The following is a 6,000-nucleotide window of genomic DNA, read 5'->3' as shown; positions in this document are numbered from 1 at the left end:
CGTTTAGGGTAATCTTTTTTTAAGTTAGGTTTTAAACGCATATCGAAACGTTTCTATTATAAGACGACGACGACGACGACGACGCGCGCTCACGTCATAGACAGCGCTTGCGCCCCTTTCGCAGCCGCCGTCGACTTTAAAACGCTCTTACGGTTTATTTTCGTCTTCTCCACTACACACAACGAGAGGAGCGGAGACAGACTACTCGAAATGGTGACGTTCGTTGTAAATTTTCGTCGTCTCACCTCGTACGACAACAAAAGAGCATACGCTGATCATAGTTTGGCAATATTTTCGTAAACTAAATCTCACCCTTTTGGAATGAAACAAACGAAGGGTGATAAGATTTTCGTAAACTAATCACATTACCGATCATCGTATATGTTCGTCGATATGAGGATCGAAACGTCGATTAGAAATATAATTGGCAAAATCGTTTTATTTTGCGCTCGATTTGTCCATTTATAACGAAATCCGTCGTAGGCCGACGATTATTACTCGTCGTCCTATATAACAACATCTTCATCGTATATATCTCCGCTTTCGGGCGTACATCTTTTAAAACCATATATTATAGGTACCCGAAAACAGCTACGTTGACGACGTCGAAATTCGATCGGAACTTCCGAACTTCGTAGATGGCTCTTTAACGTTCGACAATGATTTTTACAGACTTGTACGTTTACCTATTATATATATATAGGCATAACAACACACTGTAATGATCCTTCCGCAGGTTCACCTACGGAAACCTTGTTACGACTTTTACTTCCTCTAAATGATCAAGTTTGGTCATCTTTTCCTACACATCGACGACGCCGAAACGCCATCGCGTGTCGATCCGAAGACCTCACTAAATCATTCAATCGGTAGTAGCGACGGGCGGTGTGTACAAAGGGCAGGGACGTAATCAACGCGAGCTTATGACTCGCGCTTACTGGGAATTCCTCGTTCATGGGGAACAATTGCAAGCCCCAATCCCTAGCACGAAGGAGGTTCAGCGGGTTACCCGGGCCGCTCGGCCAGGGAAGACACGCTGATTCCTTCAGTGTAGCGCGCGTGCGGCCCAGAACATCTAAGGGCATCACAGACCTGTTATTGCTCAATCTCGTGCGGCTAGAAGCCGCCTGTCCCTCTAAGAAGAATAGTTTGTACGCCGACAGTAAAAACCGCGCACGAACCGCGAAACCCGAAAGCAACGCGGCCGGCGGGCCTTTAGGATGTCAAAAAGCGCCTAGTTAGCAGGCTAGAGTCTCGTTCGTTATCGGAATTAACCAGACAAATCGCTCCACCAACTAAGAACGGCCATGCACCACCACCCACCGAATCAAGAAAGAGCTCTCAATCTGTCAATCCTTCCGGTGTCCGGGCCTGGTGAGGTTTCCCGTGTTGAGTCAAATTAAGCCGCAGGCTCCACTCCTGGTGGTGCCCTTCCGTCAATTCCTTTAAGTTTCAGCTTTGCAACCATACTTCCCCCGGAACCCAAAAGCTTTGGTTTCCCGGAAGCTGCCCGTCGAGTCATATTAGGGAACGTCGACGGATCGCTAGCTGGCATCGTTTAAGGTTAGAACTAGGGCGGTATCTGATCGCCTTCGAACCTCTAACTTTCGTTCTTGATCAATGAAAGCGTTTTTGGCAAATGCTTTCGCTTCTGTTCGTCTTGCGACGATCCAAGAATTTCACCTCTAACGTCGCAATACGAATGCCCCCATCCGTTCCTATTAATCATTACCTCGGGGTTCCGAAAACCAACAAAATAGAACCGAGGTCCTATTCCATTATTCCATGCATACAGTATTCAGGCGAAATTTTAGCCTGCTTTGAGCACTCTAATTTGTTCAAAGTAAACGTGCCGGCCCACCTCGACACTCAGTAAAGAGCACCGCGGCAGGATTGAGTTGGGCCGTCGTAACCACGACGCGCACAACACGCACGCCGAAACGCACGCGCGACGGCGACGCGACACGACTAAGCCCACCGGCAGGACGTCTCGCGAAAAACACGCCAGTTAACACCGCGAACGATGAACCGGCGGCGCGAGACACAAATTCGACTACGAGCTTTTTAACCGCAACAACTTTAATATACGCTATTGGAGCTGGAATTACCGCGGCTGCTGGCACCAGACTGGCCCTCCAATTGATCCTCGTTAAAGGGTTTAGAGTGTACTCATTCCGATTACGGGGCCTCGGATGAGTCCCGTATCGTTATTTTTCGTCACTACCTCCCCGTGCCGGGAGTGGGTAATTTGCGCGCCTGCTGCCTTCCTTGGATGTGGTAGCCGTTTCTCAGGCTCCCTCTCCGGAATCGAACCCTGATTCCCCGTTACCCGTTACGACCATGGTAGGCGCAGAACCTACCATCGACAGTTGATAAGGCAGACATTTGAAAGATGTGTCGCCGGTGCGAGACCGTGCGATCAGCTTAAAGTTATTCAGAGTCACCAAGTTGTACGATGACGAGCGCGAACCCGAAACCGATTGGTTTTGATCTAATAAAAGCACTCCTTCCATCTCTGGTCGGAGCTCTGTTTGCATGTATTAGCTCTAGAATTACCACAGTTATCCAAGTAATTGTGGGTACGATCTAAGGAACCATAACTGATTTAATGAGCCTTTCGCGGTTTCACCTTAATTCGGTATGTACTGAGACATGCATGGCTTAATCTTTGAGACAAGCATATGACTACTGGCAGGATCAACCAGGGAACTGTTCTTATTATTTTATCGACACGAAGCAGATAAAACAAATACAGACACAGTTTATTTTATAAGTTTGACTTATAAAGAAACGTGTGCGTAAGACGACGATATATAATATATATCGACGACTAATAAAAAGGAGGTGCATGATAGCGCGCCTAGACGACGGAAAAACCGGTCCGAGGCGCCACGCTCTTACATTTTAATATTAGTTGTCTAATAAAACAAAACGATATCATCATCTTAGACACATCTTTTGTTTTTTTTATACACAACCGATCGACTAGGCACCCAATTATCTCGATTATCGACGACGATCGTCGACTACGTCGAAAATTGGATGCCGCAAAATATCGTTCGGCGTTTATAAGACCTCGAAAAACATTCTCTCCGAACCCTTCGCTAGATAGAAATATATAAAGCGACAAGGAAACCTCGTACGAGAAACGTTTCGTGATTTTTTATTTTATTCTCGCTCGGAGAGCAGAGAGCTATCGCAAAATGTGTTGCTGTTTTATGAACGTTCCGATGAAAAACCGATACGTCCATAAAAATAATAATTCCAATCGCATATGAATCGTGGATCATCTTCTTCTAACGAAGCCGAATGTTCCCGCCGAATTCGCGATCTCGCAGTGATACCGTCGTCGTCGTCGTACGCTTCCCGATATATCGAAAAAAACCGACCAGGAAGAACAACGAAACGACGATACAAAATCGCGAGAGCGTTACGAATATATAATAACACGACGAAATACGCTTTTTATTTAGATAAATAAAAAAATACGGTTCGGATCTTATATATTAACATATAATATGTAATACCACCTTCGCTGATCAAAAGCCACTCGGTAAAAGTGTCACAGCGCCGGTCGACCCGACCCGTCGTATCCGTCTCTCGTATCGCCCCACGTAGAAGCGCACACGATTTAAGCGCGGGTCTCTCGCCAGCTATCGGAAATGTATGGGTGTTTTAGAACAGATCGTTTATACGGACGTTGCGCAAATTTTTCGTTTTTACGTCTGCCCGTTCTCGTTATTATCGGAATGTTCCGATGAATAAACTTTAGCTTTAGACAACGTGAACTTCTAAAGCAATAATTTTAACCTCTCGTGTTAATACGTCCTCAGGCCGTTTCTAGACTGCCGATCACGTTCTTTAAAAGTCGGAAAATTCCGATCCATAAAATTATGCTAGTAGAATGTAAAGATCCTTCATAGGATGGATACTGTCACATATCGATACGGCGATCGGAGTAAAACTGTTCTCACGTATTTCAGGACATTTTAGGTTGTTACGTCGGCCCGTTCGTTATTATCGGTATATACCTATGAATAAATGTTTTGCTTGTAGAACGTAAGATTCCAAAAGAATGATTCGCCGAAACGATGGTGCACCCTTACGATCGGATATTTGCCGCTTATTGGCCATTTTCTATAATTCATCCGTTAGATATCGTTTATCGACTACGGATAAGGTTTTCCGATATCAGAATGTTCCTAAGGATGATTCGAAAGTGATTTGAACGAAGAATTTGATAGAATGAATCCTTTATTTATCCATTGAGTACAGGGTACGGAGTGTCTGCGGGGTCAGCTAATATATTATATTTCTCTCTCGACGTAATGGTAACTCGAAGTCCGAACCGCGCTCATGAAGCTCGGTTTCAATCCAATCCATGTTGGTCGGTTCCTCGAGAGGAACGCCGTATCTTCGCGGTCGACCGCCTAATGAATCAGGTGGTAAAAGTCCAAGCCCAGCGCGGCAACGGCAGGCGCGTTCAACGTTTTAACTGCCAATTCTACGGTCATTCATCGGCCAACTGTAAAGCCACTCCGGCCTACGTCAAGTCCCAAAGACAGAAATTCCCCGCCGAAATGCACCAACTGTTGAGAACCATACACCGCAAATTACTCGGGATGCAAGTGCCGACCTACTCCAAAAACAACCAAACCCAAAAGACCAATTCCTCCCCCCACTCATGTACGGGGAACTCAAGATAACAGTCGTCTGGCTGGTCTGGATTCCACTAGAACACGAACCCGATCTCCATTGGCGAAATACTCTTCGGAACATATTCAGATGACCAAGGAGATTTTCAGGCCATTTTCAACGCCATCAACCACACAGCTATTGGAAGAATTACTATCGGCCGGGATAATAGATGAGTTGGAACTTGGGCTTATTGCTCCAAGCGAACCAACTCACTACTCCTCCAATCGACCGACAATAATTGACTTTTTTATCTATCAAAATTCGAATCAAGCCTCTGACCTGCAAGTACTCCAAGATATCGATTCTGACCACAGGCCTATCCTCCTCACCCACCATCAGCGATTTTCCACTGAGTTCCACTGTCCCCAAGCAAGGTCAACCTAGTAAACGAAAAAAAAAGTATCTTCTCTTTGACGATCCTCATTATATTAGGACGATAGTTCCATTCTAAATTCTTGATTAATTACAGTTCCTATTTGTTCATTTCGAGACGTTCCCGTGATTAATACTTATCGTGTAGAAATTAGCCACAATCCACAATTAGCCACAGTTAGGAAAAATAAATTAATTATCATATAGTCATAAACGTAATAAAAATGAATACACATATTTTCGAAGTCACTCCAGAAATACTTTACCTTATTTTTAAATAACAATCTCGGGCCGTACCATTTTTACAAAACTTATTCTATATACTTACTATATAACAGATTATAATGATATAATATAATTCAATACAATAACTACAATATATATATATATATCTGAAAATTCTGTTTTTATAAAATGTCAGCTACTGTTTAACATTTCATTTTTTAAAATGTATATCCAATTGTGGTTCTGAAAAGAACCGATTTTGCAGGTAAGTAGTATATTGAAACACACATAGGTATGTGAATTAATTTACTTAGAACTGGTATATTTGGTGACTGCTTTGGTACCTTCGCTAACGGCGTGCTTAGCCAACTCACCGGGTAACAATAACCTAACGGCGGTTTGGATTTCTCTGCTCGTGATCGTTGATCTCTTATTGTAATGGGCGAGACGCGACGCTTCGGCGGCTATCCTTTCGAATATATCGTTCACGAAAGAATTCATGATCGACATGGCCTTGCTGGAGATACCCGTATCGGGATGAACCTGCTTTAAAACTTTGTATATGTAAATCGCATAGCTTTCCTTCCTCCTGCGCTTCTTTTTCTTGTCGCTCTTAGAGATATTTTTCTGGGCTTTTCCGGCTTTCTTGGCCGCCTTACCGCTTGTCTTCGGTGGCATTTCGAAATAAAAATCCCGACGTCTCAC

The 6,000-nt window shown here is 44.1% G+C and overlaps 1 protein-coding gene and 2 non-coding genes across 3 annotated transcripts in view; all 3 read right to left on the bottom strand.

The window, feature by feature from the left end:
* LOC143205636 (5.8S ribosomal RNA) overlaps window positions 1-11 on the bottom strand; it is a 155-nt gene extending 144 nt beyond the window's left edge. Inside the window, exon 1 of the ribosomal RNA XR_013007825.1 lies at window positions 1-11. This exon is cut by the window's left edge and continues 144 nt beyond it. This is a non-coding gene — a ribosomal RNA (5.8S ribosomal RNA).
* Window positions 1-6,000, bottom strand: part of LOC143205460 (uncharacterized) — a 58,562-nt gene that overhangs the window by 50,366 nt on the left and 2,196 nt on the right. The gene's annotated exons all lie outside the window — the stretch shown is intronic.
* LOC143205633 (small subunit ribosomal RNA) lies at window positions 720-2,708 on the bottom strand. Its single transcript, XR_013007822.1, has one exon. It is a non-coding gene; the product is annotated as a small subunit ribosomal RNA (ribosomal RNA).

The sequence above is a fragment of the Rhynchophorus ferrugineus genome, unplaced genomic scaffold (assembly GCF_030347505.1).
Source record: "Rhynchophorus ferrugineus isolate W39M unplaced genomic scaffold, kcgeb_rfMv2 rfM12, whole genome shotgun sequence".
Taxonomy (NCBI): domain Eukaryota; kingdom Metazoa; phylum Arthropoda; class Insecta; order Coleoptera; family Curculionidae; genus Rhynchophorus; species Rhynchophorus ferrugineus.
Note: the sequence above shows the minus strand (reverse complement) of the source record. Positions and strands in the feature narration are given on the sequence as shown.